The sequence below is a fragment of the Pseudophryne corroboree genome, unplaced genomic scaffold, assembly GCF_028390025.1.
Source record: "Pseudophryne corroboree isolate aPseCor3 unplaced genomic scaffold, aPseCor3.hap2 scaffold_1848, whole genome shotgun sequence".
Classification (NCBI taxonomy): domain Eukaryota; kingdom Metazoa; phylum Chordata; class Amphibia; order Anura; family Myobatrachidae; genus Pseudophryne; species Pseudophryne corroboree.
Genome location: NW_026968486.1, coordinates 37,000 through 52,745, shown reverse-complemented (window position 1 = coordinate 52,745; position 15,746 = coordinate 37,000). Strand labels below are relative to the sequence as shown.

The 15,746-nt window shown below is 41.1% G+C and overlaps 1 non-coding gene across 1 annotated transcript; it reads left to right on the top strand.

Moving 5' to 3' along the window:
- Nucleotides 1-5,261: 5,261 nt before the first annotated feature.
- TRNAN-AUU (transfer RNA asparagine (anticodon AUU)) lies at nucleotides 5,262-5,335 on the top strand. The gene has a single exon. It is a non-coding gene; the product is annotated as a tRNA-Asn (tRNA).
- Nucleotides 5,336-15,746: the final 10,411 nt, after the last annotated feature.

Genomic DNA, 15,746 nt, shown 5'->3' with positions numbered 1-15,746 from the left:
CCTAAAGTAAGCTACTAGTATCAAGAAGATAGAAAAAAAAAAAAACACGGGTAGGTGGTATACAATTATGGATGGACGAGCGACTGCCGACACAGAGGTAGCTACTACAGCCGTGGACTACCGTACTGTGTCTGCTGCTAATATAGACTGGATGATAATGAGATAAAATTAAAATATATATATATATATCACACTAGTACTGGCGCCGGACAGGTATATATTATGTAATGACGGACCTGCTGGACACTGTCTGTCAGCACTGCAGACTCCTAAAGTAAGCTACTAGTATCAAGAAGATAGAAGAAAAGAAAAAACACGGGTAGGTGGTATACAATTATGGATGGACGAGCGACTGCCGACACAGAGGTAGCTACAGCCGTGGACTACCGTACTGTGTCTGCTGCTAATATAGACTGGATGATAATGAGATAAAATTAAAATATATATATATTATATATCACACTAGTACTGCAGCCGGACAGGTATATATTATGTAATGACGGACCTGCTGGACACTGTCTGTCAGACTCAGCACTGCAGACTCCTAAAGTAAGCTACTAGTATCAAGAAGATAGAAAAAAAAAACCACGGGTAGGTGGTATACAATTATGGATGGACGAGCGACTGCCGACACAGAGGTAGCTACAGCCGTGGACTACCGTACTGTGTCTGCTGCTAATATAGACTGGATGATAGTGAGATAAAATTAAAATATATATATATATCACACTAGTACTGCAGCCGGACAGGTATATATTATGTAATGACGGACCTGCTGGACACTGTCTGCAGAATGCGTTTATAAAAACACCACACGACGAGTGTTTAACTTTTTCAGGCAGACAATCACAATATACTGGTGGTCAGCAGACAATCACAATACTGGTGGTCAGTGGTCACTGGTCAGTCACACTGGCAGTGGCACTCTGGCAGCAAAAGTGTGCACTGTACTTAAAATATGTACTCCTGCTATAACTGCTCCCCAGTCTCCCCCACAATTAAGCTGTGTGAGCAGTGAGCACTCAGCACAGTCAGATAATGATATACAGTATTACATATAATGCAGCACACTGGGCTGAGCACAGATATGGTATGTGACTGTGTCACACTGTGTATCGTTTTTTTTCAGGCAGAGAACGGATTAATTAAACTGGTGGTCACTGGTCACACTATCAGCAGCAAGTAGTACTCCTCCTAATAATATGCTCCCCAAAATTTGTGTCTCTCTCTAGTACTCTAGTCTAAACGGAGAGGACGCCAGCCACGTCCTCTCCCTATCAATCTCAATGCACGTGTGAAAATGGCGGCGACGCGCGGCTCCTTATATAGAATCCGAGTCTCGCGATAGAATACGAGCCTCGCGAGAATCCGACAGCGGGATGATGACGTTCGGGCGCGCTCGGGTTAACCGAGCAAGGCGGGAAGATCCGAGTCGCTCGGCCCCGTGTAAAAAAACCTGAAGTTCGGGCGGGTTCGGATTCCGAGGAACCGAACCCGCTCATCTCTACCCTCTATACAGTACACTGACCTCTATATACCTGCTAGTACATCCCTGATGCCTATATTTCCTAAGCTAAATCCCTGACGCCTCTATTCCCTACGCTACATCCCTGACGCCTCTATTCCCTATGCTACATCCCTGACGCCTCTATACCCTACGCTACATCCCTGATGCCTCTATTCCCTACGCTACATTCCTGATGCCTCTATAACCTACGCTACATCCCTGACGCCTCTATACCCTACGCTACATCCCTGACGCCTCTATACAGTACAATGCATTACTGATCCCTCTAGACCATACATCCTCATTACATCAGAGAGATAGTGAAACACTGGAAAAAATAAGGATAAAGTGGACTACAGAAACTGATGCTCTAAACAAAGGAGAGAGAGAGAGAGAGAAAAGCACAAGGGAAAGTGGGCAATCGGAACACCATAGAGAGAGGAGAGATAGAAATGCCTGAAAAAGTAAAGGGGGTTGGGTATGGCATCCGGCGCTCGGGATTCCAGCAGTCATATGATACCTAATCCTAACCCTCTGGGGGGGTGGCGGATAGGGCTAACCCTCAGGGGGTGGCAGCTAGGACTAACCCCCCCCCCCCTAGTGCCTTCCCTAACACCCCCTCCCCCGGTCCTAACCCTCCCTCCAATACTCGCCTTCGGGATGTTGGCTGTCAGCAAGATGCATCCTCATTTCAATGTCTACTGAAATAATTCAGGTTGACACCAGGAAACATTAACGCCACTGCATCCTTGCTGCTTTCTCATGTGGAAGTCTGTTTAATGTGAAAACAAGGTGATATCTAATTATCTAATTAGCACACAGGTAAGGAATTAAGAAAATCTTTATTTAAGGGTGAAGATGTTTCTCACAAAATCGTTGCCCCAATGCATCATTGAAATTCAAGCTGGAAAGATGATTTTAATATATCACTTGTACATTTTGTATTGCTCTTCTGGTGACAATGTAGTTTGTTTTTGTCAATTACCATTTTAATAATAGGGTAAATAAAATTAAGTGGATTTTTGAAAGAAAACAATACTGTCAATATACTATTAAAACAAATTAAAATGGTAAAAGTTATTGTACTTTAAGTAAAAATAAAAGAGCCAAAATATCAATCCCAGTTTTGGATTACTTTAATTAACAAAAAAAAAAGCATACAGCAGAGGATAGTTTCAATCTGCCTACCTCTGGGTTATGGGTCCAGCATGCTTCCATTGCAGTACTCTGCTGCACATGTAAGTGCAAGAGATCCTGAAGCACTCACTCATCATGGGAAAGTACCAATGTGTTTCTTCGTTGGTTGATGGAAGAAACATCTTACAAAAACTCTCCAGATTATTGACTTTTTAAAGTTTTGCTAGGAAACGTTTTAGATGAATGCTTATTAGCCTTTGTCAGTATGGACTTTTGCAAAGTGTCTCTGTGGCGCAATCAGTTAGTATGTACGGCTATTAACCAAAAGGTTGGTGGTTCAATCCCACCCAGGGACCTAATTGACCTTGTTATCAGATTTTGGTGATCTTTAAGTAGACTAGTCAAAATTTCAAACCCCCTGTTATGGTGTAGGGTACTTGGCCTTCTCTGATGTAATCAGAGTTAGATTTTATTCAGTGATTTTATAAAAACAGCTAGGAAGCACAATTTAGCAGTGGGTTGCAGAGAAAAAAAATATGCTGGCAGAAAAATCCAATTGAGTGATTAAACAGTTTTTTATTTTCTGGCTTTATTTTTATGCTAACAAATTTGTTCTCTGAAAAGTGTCCACAAAGCCAAGTCTCTGATTAACACCTTTGTAAGGATGGTTTTTCACCTATTACTAAATTAAACTTGCTTCATTGGAAAGGCAGCAAGATGCATCCTCATTTCAATGTCTACTGAAATAATACAGGTTGACACCAGGAAACATTAACGCCACTGCATCCTTGCTGCTTTCTCATGTAAAAGTCTGTTTAATATGAAAACAAGGTGATATCTAATTAGCACACAGGTAAGGAATTAAGAAAATCTTTATTTAAGGGTGAAGATGTTTCTCACAAAATCGTTGCCCCAATGCATCATTGAAATTCAAGCTGGAAAGATGATTTTAATATATCACTTGTACATTTTGTATTGCTCTTCTGGTGACAATGTAGTTTTTTTTGTCAATTACCATTTTAATAATCGGGTAAAGAAAATTAAGTGGATTTTTGAAAGAAAACTATACTGTCAATATACTATTAAAACAAATTAAAATGGTAAAAGTTATTGTACTTTAAGTAAAAATAAAAGAGCAAAAATATCAATCCCAGTTTTGATTACTTAAATTAACAAAAAAAATGCATATAGCAAAGGATAGTTTCAATCTGCCTACCTCTGGGTTATGGGTCCAGCATGCTTCCATTGCAGTACTCTGCTGCACATGTAAGTGCAAGAGATCCTGAAGCACTCACTCATCATGGGAAAGTACCAATGTGTTTATTCATTGGTTGATGGAAGAAACATCTTACAAAAACTCTCCAGATTATTGATTTTTTAATATTTTTCTAGGAAACGTTCTAGATGTATGCTTATTAGCCTTTGTCAGTATGTACTGTTTACAAAGTGTCTCGGTGGCGCAATCGGTTAGTGTGTTCGGCTATTAACCAAAAGGTTGGTGGTTCAATCCCACCCAGGGACGTAATTGACCTTGTGATCAGATTTTGGTGATATTTAAGTAGACAAGTCAAAATTTCAAACCCCCTCTTATTGTGTAGGGTACCTGGCCTTCTCTGATGTAATCAGAGTTAGATTTGATTCAGTGATTTTATAAAAAACAGCTAGGAAGCACAATTTAGCAGTGGGTTGCAGAGAAAAAAAATATGCTGGCAGAAAAATCCAATCGAGTGATTAAAGAGCTCTTTATTTTCTGGCTTTATTTTTATGCTAACAAATTTGTTCTCTGAAAAGTGTCCACAAAGCCAAGTCTCTGATTAACACCTTTGTAGGGATGGTTTTTCACCTATTACTAAATTAAACTTGCTTCATTGGAAAGGCAGCAAGATGTATCCTCATTTCAATGTCTACTGAAATAATACAGGTTGACACCAGGAAACATTAACGCCACTGCATCCTTGCTGCTTTCTCATGTGGAAGTCTGTTTAATGTGAAAACAAGGTGGTATCTAATTAGCACACAGGTAAGGAATTACGAAAATCTTTATTTAAGGGTGAAGATGTTTCTCACAAAATTGTTGCCCCAATGCATCATTGAAATTCAAGCTGGAAAGATGATTTTAATATATCACTTGTACATTTTGTATTGCTCTTCTGGTGACAATGTAGTTTTTTTGTCAATTACCATTTTAATAACAGGGTAAAGAAAATTAAGTGGATTTTTGATAGAAAACTATACTGTCAATATACTATTAAAACAAATTAAAATGGTAAAAGTTATTGTACTTTAAGTAAAAATAAAAGAGCCAAAATATCAATCCCAGTTTTGGATTACTTTAATTAACAAACAAAAAAATGCATATAGCAGAGGATAGTTTCAATCTGCCTACCTCTGGGTTATGGGCCCAGCATGCTTCCATTGCAGTACTCTGCTGCACATGTAAGTGCAAGAGATCCTGAAGCACTCACTCATCATGGGAAAGTACCAATGTGTTTCTTCGTTGGTTGATGGAAGAAACATCTTACAAAAACTCTCCAGATTATTGACTTTTTAAAGTTTTTCTAGGAAACGTTTTAGATGAATGCTTATTAGCCTTTGTCAGTATGGACTTTTGCAAAGTGTCTCTGTGGTGCAATCGGTTAGTGTGTTTGGCTATTAACCAAAAGGTTGGTGGTTCAATCCCACCCAGGGACATAATTAACCTTGTGATCAGATTTTGGTGATATTTAAGTAGACAAGTCAAAATTTCATACCTCATCTTATGGTGTAGGGTACATGGCCTTCTCTGATGTAATCAGAGTTAGATTTGATTCAGTGATTTTATAAAAAACAGCTAGGAAGCACAATTTAGCAGTGGGTTGCAGAGAAAAAAAATATGCTGGCAGAAAAATCCAATCGAGTGATTAAACAGCTCTTCATTTTCTGGCTTTATTTTTATGCTAACAAATTTGTTCTCTGAAAAGTGTCCACAAAGCCAAGTCTCTGATTAACACCTTTGTAAGGATGGTTTTTCACCTATTACTAAATTAAACTTGCTTCATTGGAAAGGCAGCAAGATGCATCCTCATTTCAATGTCTACTGAAATAATACAAGTTGACACCAGGAAACATTAACGCCACTGCATCCTTGCTGCTTTCTCATGTGGAAGTCTGTTTAATGTGAAAACAAGGTGATATCTAATTAGCACACAGGTAAGGAATTAAGAAAATCTTTATTTAAGGGTGAAGATGTTTCTCACAAAATTGTTGACCCAATGCAACATTGAAATTCAAGCTGGAAAGATGATTTTAATATATCACTTGTACATTTTGTATTGCTCTTCTGGTGACAATGTAGTTTGTTTTTGTCAATTACCATTTTAATAATAGGGTAAAGAAAATGAAGTGGATTTTTGAAAGAAAACAATACTGTCAATATACTATTAAAACAAATTAAAATGGTAAAAGTTATTGTACTTTAAGTAAAAATAAAAGAGACAAAATATCAATCCCAGTTTTGGATTACTTTAATTAACAAAAAAAAAAATGCATATAGCAGAGGATAGTTTCAATCTGCCTACCTCTGGGTTATGGGCCCAGCATGCTTCCATTGCAGTACTCTGCTGCACATGTAAGTTCAAGAGATCCTGAAGCACTCACTCATCATGGGAAAGTACCAATGTGTTTCTTCGTTGGTTGATGGAAGAAACATCTTACAAAAACTCTCCAGATTATTGACTTTTTAAAGTTTTTCTAGGAAACGTTTTAGATGAATGCTTATTAGCCTTTGTCAGTATGGACTTTTGCAAAGTGTCTCTGTGGCGCAATCAGTTAGTATGTACAGCTATTAACCAAAAGGTTGGTGGTTCAATCCCACCCAGGGACCTAATTGACCTTGTTATCAGATTTTGGTGATCTTTAAGTAGACAAGTCAAAATTTCAAACCCCCTGTTTTGGTGTAGGGTACCTGGCCTTCTCTGATGTAATCAGAGTTAGATTTGATTCAGTGATTTTATAAAAACAGCTAGGAAGCACAATTTAGCAGTGGGTTGCAGAGAAAAAAAATATGCTGGCAGAAAAATCCAATTGAGTGATTAAACAGCTCTTTATTTTCTGGCTTTATTTTTATGCTAACAAATTTGTTCTCTGAAAAGTGTCCACAAAGCCAAGTCTCTGATTAACACCTTTGTAGGGATGGTTTTTCACCTATTACTAAATTAAACTTGCTTCATTGGAAAGGCAGCAAGATGTATCCTCATTTCAATGTCTACTGAAATAATACAGGTTGACACCAGGAAACATTAACGCCACTGCATCCTTGCTGCTTTCTCATGTGGAAGTCTGTTTAATGTGAAAACAAGGTGATATCTAATTAGCACACAGGTAAGGAATTAAGAAAATCTTTATTTAAGGGTGAAGATGTTTCTCACAAAATTGTTGACCCAATGCATCATTGAAATTCAAGCTGGAAAGATGATTTTAATATATCACTTGTACATTTTGTATTGCTCTTCTGGTGACAATGTAGTTTGTTTTTGTCAATTACCATTTTAATAATAGGGTAAAGAAAATGAAGTGGATTTTTGAAAGAAAACAATACTGTCAATATACTATTAAAACAAATTAAAATGGTAAAAGTTATTGTACTTTAAGTAAAAATAAAAGAGACAAAATATCAATCCCAGTTTTTGATTACTTAAATTAACAAAAAAAAAATGCATATAGCAGAGGATAGTTTCAATCTGCCTACCTCTGGGTTATGGGCCCAGCATGCTTCCATTGCAGTACTCTGCTGCACATGTAAGTGCAAGAGATCCTGAAGCACTCACTCATCATGGGAAAGTACCAATGTGTTTCTTCGTTGGTTGATGGAAGAAACATCTTACAAAAACTCTCCAGATTAATCAGGCAGAGGCGCTCACTGGGCAGAGATGCTGATCGCATCTCTGGCATGTGCCGGTGCACTGCGGCACCAGCACACACGCACTTCAGACCTGATCTCCTGTTGTGTGAATATGCACAGCAGGGATCAGGTCTGAATTAGGCCCTATATACAGCTGTCAGTAAGGCAGGGATGTGCTGCTGCCAGTGAGGCAGGGATGTGCTGCTGGTAGTGAAGCAGTGATGTGCTGCTGTCAGCGAAGCAGTGCTGTGCTGCTGTCAGCGAGACAGGGATGTGCTGCTGTCAGCGAGGCAGGGATGTGCTGCTGTCAGCGAAGCAGGGATGTGCTGCTGTCAGCGAAGCAGGGATGTGCTGCTGTCAGTGAAGCAGGGATGTGCTGCTGTCAGCGAGGCAGGGATGTGCTGCTGTCAGCGAGGCAGGGATGTGCTGCTGTCAGCGAGGCAGGGATGTGCTGCTATAAGTGAGGTAGGGATGTGCTGCTGTCATTGAAGCAGGAATGTGCTGCTGCAGTGAGGCAGAGATATGCAGCCCACTATCTCCCTATCACCCCTGCCTGAGTCACACACTTTCCCTGTCACCCCTGCCTCAGTTACCCACTATCTCCCAGTCACCGCTGCCTCAGTCAACCACTATATCTGCGATCCCTGCCTCAGTCACCCACTATACCAGTCACCCCTGCTTTAGTCACCCACTGTCACCCTATCACCCCTGCTTCAGTCACCCACTATCCCTGTCAACCCTGCCTCAGTCACCCACTATCTCCCAGTCACCCCTGCCTCAGTCAGCCACTATCCCTGTCACCCATGCCTCAGTCTCTTACTGTCCCTGTCACCCCTGCCACAGTCATCCACTATCTCCCTATCACCCCTGCCTTAGTCATTTATTATACCTGTCACCCACTTTCTTCCCATACTTACCCAACCCCTTCCTATCACCCCTCCCTCAGTAACCCACTATCTCCCTGTCACCCACTATCTCCCAGTCACCCCGGCCTCAGTCACCCACTATCTCCCACTCATACATGCTTCAGTCACCCACTATCTCCAAGTCATCCCTGCCTCAGTCACCTACTGACACCAGTGCAGACATTTCTGCTGCGGCCTCTCCACTCTCCAGCGTGAACGTCCTGACGACTGAGGAAATCCGCTTCCTAGTTGAGGACTCCGGGAATGAACACTGCCGATATTGCTGTCAGATGACTTTCTACCCAACGGAGGATTTTTGATACTTCCAGCTTTGCCATGCAGTTTCGAGTGCCGCCTTGATGATTTGTGTACACTACCATGGTGGCGTTGTCAGATTGTACTTGAACAGGCCTGTTTTGTACTAGAGGCAGGGCCAGTGTCAATTAATTGAACACTGCCTGCAATTCCAGAATGTATATCAGGAGGAGAGATTCCTCCCTGGTCCACCGACCCTGGAGAAAGTGTTGCTCCAACACCATGGCCCAGCCCAAAAGACTGGCATCCATTGTCAGGAGGACACAGTTGGAGATCCAGAAGGGATGGCCCCTGCTCAACTGTTGGTCCTGTAGCCACCAGCTCAGTGTCAGACGAACCTCCGGAGTCAAGGAGATCATTTGAGACATCATCCGATGAGGCAGGCCGTCCCACTTGGAGAGGATTAACCTCTGCAGAGGGCGGTAATGAAATTGAGCGTACTCTACCATATCGAAAGCCGACACCATGAGGTCTAGTACTTGCATCGCTGTGTGTATCAACACTCTTGGGCGAGAGAGGACGATACTGTCCTGAATTTTCAGGACTTTCTCTGGAGACAGAAACAATTGTTGGCTGTGTGTGTCCAGCAGTGCCCCTAGGTGCACAATGTTCCGAGCAGGGACCAGCGAGGACTTTTTTCAGTTGATGAGCCACCCGTGGACTTTTAGGAATTGGACCGCCAGTTCCAGATAACTGTGGAGAACCTCTTGGGAGTTCACCAGGATCAGCAAGTCGTCCAGATTTGGCAGGATCCTGATTCTCTGATGGTGAAGGGTCGTCATCACGGCCATGACCTTGGTGAATATCCGAGGTGCCGTGGCCAAACCAGAAGGCAGGACTTGAAATCCAAAAACAAACCTGATCCAAAAATCCAAAAACAAACAAATCTGACTATCAGGAACTGGACTGCGGGTGCTCCTTCCAGCACTTGCAGGGGGCGTGCAAATGGTGGAAGGCGCATGCTCTTCACGTCCAGTGTTGGGAAGGTCAGGCATCGCAACCGACACAATTGGACTCTCCTTGTGGATTTGGGATTTCAAAGAACGCACAGTTCTTTGCTGTGCTTTTGCCAGCTTGAGTCTTTTCATTTTTCTAGCGAGAGGCTGAGTGCTTCCATCCTCATGTGAAGCTGAACCACTAGCCATGAACATAGGCCAGGGCCTCAGCCGTTCCTTGCCACTCCGTGTGGTAAATGGCATATTGGCAAGTTTACGCTTCTCCTCCGACAATTTTATTTTAGATTTTTGAGTCCTTTTTTTACTGATATTTGGTGTTTTGGATTTTACATGCTCTGTACTATGACATTGGGCATCGGCCTTGGCAGACAACGTTGCTGGCATTTCATCGTCTCGGCCATGACTAGTGGCAGCAGCTTCAGCACGAGGTGGAAGTCGATCTTGATCTTTCCCTATTTTTGGAACCTCAACATTTTTGTTCTCCATATTTTAATAGGCACAACTAAAAGGCACCTCAGGTAAACAATGGAGATGGATGGATACTAGTATACTTATGGATGACGAGCGACTGCCGACACAGAGGTAGCTACAGCCGTGGACTACCGTACTGTGTCTGCTGCTAATATAGACTGGATGATAATGAGATAAAATTAAAATATATATATATATATCACACTAGTACTGCAGCCGGACAGGTATATATTATGTAATGACGGACCTTCTGGACACTGTCTGTCAGCACTGCAGACTCCTAAAGTAAGCTACTAGTATCAAGAAGATAGAAAAAAAAAAACCACGGGTAGGTGGTATACAATTATGGATGGACGAGCGACTGCCGACACAGAGGTAACTACAGCCGTGGACTACCGTACTGTGTCTGCTGCTAATATAGACTGGATGATAATGAGATAAAATTAAAATATATATATATATATCACACTAGTACTGCAGCCGGACAGGTATATATTATGTAATGACGGACCTGCTGGACACTGTCTGTCAGCACTGCAGACTCCTAAAGTAAGCTACTAGTATCAAGAAGATAGAAAAAAAAAAACCACGGGTAGGTGGTATACAATTATGGATGGACGAGCGACTGCCGACACAGAGGTAGCTACAGCCGTGGACTACCGTACTGTGTCTGCTGCTAATATAGACTGGATGATAATGAGATAAAATTAAAATATATATATATATCACACTAGTACTGCAGCCGGACAGGTATATATTATGTAATGACGGACCTGCTGGACACTGTCTGTCAGCACTGCAGACTCCTAAAGTAAGCTACTAGTATCAAGAAGATAGAAAAAAAAAAAAACACGGGTAGGTGGTATACAATTATGGATGGACGAGCGACTGCCGACACAGAGGTAGCTACTACAGCCGTGGACTACCGTACTGTGTCTGCTGCTAATATAGACTGGATGATAATGAGATAAAATTAAAATATATATATATATATCACACTAGTACTGGCGCCGGACAGGTATATATTATGTAATGACGGACCTGCTGGACACTGTCTGTCAGCACTGCAGACTCCTAAAGTAAGCTACTAGTATCAAGAAGATAGAAGAAAAGAAAAAACACGGGTAGGTGGTATACAATTATGGATGGACGAGCGACTGCCGACACAGAGGTAGCTACAGCCGTGGACTACCGTACTGTGTCTGCTGCTAATATAGACTGGATGATAATGAGATAAAATTAAAATATATATATATTATATATCACACTAGTACTGCAGCCGGACAGGTATATATTATGTAATGACGGACCTGCTGGACACTGTCTGTCAGACTCAGCACTGCAGACTCCTAAAGTAAGCTACTAGTATCAAGAAGATAGAAAAAAAAAACCACGGGTAGGTGGTATACAATTATGGATGGACGAGCGACTGCCGACACAGAGGTAGCTACAGCCGTGGACTACCGTACTGTGTCTGCTGCTAATATAGACTGGATGATAGTGAGATAAAATTAAAATATATATATATATCACACTAGTACTGCAGCCGGACAGGTATATATTATGTAATGACGGACCTGCTGGACACTGTCTGCAGAATGCGTTTATAAAAACACCACACGACGAGTGTTTAACTTTTTCAGGCAGACAATCACAATATACTGGTGGTCAGCAGACAATCACAATACTGGTGGTCAGTGGTCACTGGTCAGTCACACTGGCAGTGGCACTCTGGCAGCAAAAGTGTGCACTGTACTTAAAATATGTACTCCTGCTATAACTGCTCCCCAGTCTCCCCCACAATTAAGCTGTGTGAGCAGTGAGCACTCAGCACAGTCAGATAATGATATACAGTATTACATATAATGCAGCACACTGGGCTGAGCACAGATATGGTATGTGACTGTGTCACACTGTGTATCGTTTTTTTTCAGGCAGAGAACGGATTAATTAAACTGGTGGTCACTGGTCACACTATCAGCAGCAAGTAGTACTCCTCCTAATAATATGCTCCCCAAAATTTGTGTCTCTCTCTAGTACTCTAGTCTAAACGGAGAGGACGCCAGCCACGTCCTCTCCCTATCAATCTCAATGCACGTGTGAAAATGGCGGCGACGCGCGGCTCCTTATATAGAATCCGAGTCTCGCGATAGAATACGAGCCTCGCGAGAATCCGACAGCGGGATGATGACGTTCGGGCGCGCTCGGGTTAACCGAGCAAGGCGGGAAGATCCGAGTCGCTCGGCCCCGTGTAAAAAAACCTGAAGTTCGGGCGGGTTCGGATTCCGAGGAACCGAACCCGCTCATCTCTACCCTCTATACAGTACACTGACCTCTATATACCTGCTAGTACATCCCTGATGCCTATATTTCCTAAGCTAAATCCCTGACGCCTCTATTCCCTACGCTACATCCCTGACGCCTCTATTCCCTATGCTACATCCCTGACGCCTCTATACCCTACGCTACATCCCTGATGCCTCTATTCCCTACGCTACATTCCTGATGCCTCTATAACCTACGCTACATCCCTGACGCCTCTATACCCTACGCTACATCCCTGACGCCTCTATACAGTACAATGCATTACTGATCCCTCTAGACCATACATCCTCATTACATCAGAGAGATAGTGAAACACTGGAAAAAATAAGGATAAAGTGGACTACAGAAACTGATGCTCTAAACAAAGGAGAGAGAGAGAGAGAGAAAAGCACAAGGGAAAGTGGGCAATCGGAACACCATAGAGAGAGGAGAGATAGAAATGCCTGAAAAAGTAAAGGGGGTTGGGTATGGCATCCGGCGCTCGGGATTCCAGCAGTCATATGATACCTAATCCTAACCCTCTGGGGGGGTGGCGGATAGGGCTAACCCTCAGGGGGTGGCAGCTAGGACTAACCCCCCCCCCCCTAGTGCCTTCCCTAACACCCCCTCCCCCGGTCCTAACCCTCCCTCCAATACTCGCCTTCGGGATGTTGGCTGTCAGCAAGATGCATCCTCATTTCAATGTCTACTGAAATAATTCAGGTTGACACCAGGAAACATTAACGCCACTGCATCCTTGCTGCTTTCTCATGTGGAAGTCTGTTTAATGTGAAAACAAGGTGATATCTAATTATCTAATTAGCACACAGGTAAGGAATTAAGAAAATCTTTATTTAAGGGTGAAGATGTTTCTCACAAAATCGTTGCCCCAATGCATCATTGAAATTCAAGCTGGAAAGATGATTTTAATATATCACTTGTACATTTTGTATTGCTCTTCTGGTGACAATGTAGTTTGTTTTTGTCAATTACCATTTTAATAATAGGGTAAATAAAATTAAGTGGATTTTTGAAAGAAAACAATACTGTCAATATACTATTAAAACAAATTAAAATGGTAAAAGTTATTGTACTTTAAGTAAAAATAAAAGAGCCAAAATATCAATCCCAGTTTTGGATTACTTTAATTAACAAAAAAAAAAGCATACAGCAGAGGATAGTTTCAATCTGCCTACCTCTGGGTTATGGGTCCAGCATGCTTCCATTGCAGTACTCTGCTGCACATGTAAGTGCAAGAGATCCTGAAGCACTCACTCATCATGGGAAAGTACCAATGTGTTTCTTCGTTGGTTGATGGAAGAAACATCTTACAAAAACTCTCCAGATTATTGACTTTTTAAAGTTTTGCTAGGAAACGTTTTAGATGAATGCTTATTAGCCTTTGTCAGTATGGACTTTTGCAAAGTGTCTCTGTGGCGCAATCAGTTAGTATGTACGGCTATTAACCAAAAGGTTGGTGGTTCAATCCCACCCAGGGACCTAATTGACCTTGTTATCAGATTTTGGTGATCTTTAAGTAGACTAGTCAAAATTTCAAACCCCCTGTTATGGTGTAGGGTACTTGGCCTTCTCTGATGTAATCAGAGTTAGATTTTATTCAGTGATTTTATAAAAACAGCTAGGAAGCACAATTTAGCAGTGGGTTGCAGAGAAAAAAAATATGCTGGCAGAAAAATCCAATTGAGTGATTAAACAGTTTTTTATTTTCTGGCTTTATTTTTATGCTAACAAATTTGTTCTCTGAAAAGTGTCCACAAAGCCAAGTCTCTGATTAACACCTTTGTAAGGATGGTTTTTCACCTATTACTAAATTAAACTTGCTTCATTGGAAAGGCAGCAAGATGCATCCTCATTTCAATGTCTACTGAAATAATACAGGTTGACACCAGGAAACATTAACGCCACTGCATCTTTGCTGCTTTCTCACATGGAAGTCTGTTTAATGTGAAAACAAGGTGATATCTAATTAGCACACAGGTAAGGAATTACGAAAATCTTTATTTAAGGGTGAAGATGTTTCTCACAAAATTGTTGCCCCAATGCATCATTGAAATTCAAGCTGGAAAGATGATTTTAATATATCACTTGTACATTTTGTATTGCTCTTCTGGTGACAATGTAGTTTTTTTGTCAATTACCATTTTAATAATAGGGTAAAGAAAATGAAGTGGATTTTTGAAAGAAAACAATACTGTCAATATACTATTAAAACAAATTAAAATGGTAAAAGTTATTGTACTTTAAGTAAAAATAAAAGAGACAAAATATCAATCCCAGTTTTGGATTACTTTAATTAACAAACAAAAAAATGCATATAGCAGAGGATAGTTTCAATCTGCCTACCTCTGGGTTATGGGCCCAGCATGCTTCCATTGCAGTACTCTGCTGCACATGTAAGTGCAAGAGATCCTGAAGCACTCACTCATCATGGGAAAGTACCAATGTGTTTCTTCGTTGGTTGATGGAAGAAACATCTTACAAAAACTCTCCTGATTATTGACTTTTTAAAGTTTTTCTAGGAAACGTTTTAGATGAATGCTTATTAGCCTTTGTCAGTATGAACTTTTGCAAAGTGTCTCTGTGGCGCAATCAGTTAGTATGTACGGCTATTAACCAAAAGGTTGGTGGTTCAATCCCACCCAGGGACCTAATTGACCTTGTTATCAGATTTTGGTGATCTTTAAGTAGACAAGTCAAATTTCATACCCCCTGTTATGGTGTAGGGTACCTGGCCTTCTCTGATGTAATCAGAGTTAGATTTGATTCAGTGATTTTATAAAAACATCTAGGAAGCACAATTTAGCAGTGGGTTGCAGAGAAAAAGAAATATGCTGGCAAAAAAATCAAATTGCGTGATTAAACAGCTCTTCATTTTCTGGCTTTATTTTTATGCTAACAAATTTGTTCTCTGAAAAGTGTCCACAAAGCCAAGTCTCTGATTAACACCTTTGTAAGGATGGTTTTTCACCTATTACTAAATTAAACTTGCTTCATTGGAAAGGCAGCAAGATGCATCCTCATTTCAATGTCTACTGAAATAATACAGGTTGACACCAGGAAACATTAACGCCACTGCATCCTTGCTGCTTTCTCATGTGGAAGTCTGTTTAATGTGAAAACAAGGTGATATCTAATTAGCACACAGGTAAGAAATTACGAAAATCTTTATTTAAGGGTGAAGATGTTTCTCACAAAATTGTTGCCCCAATGCATCATTGAAATTCAAGCTGGAAAGATGATTTTAATATATC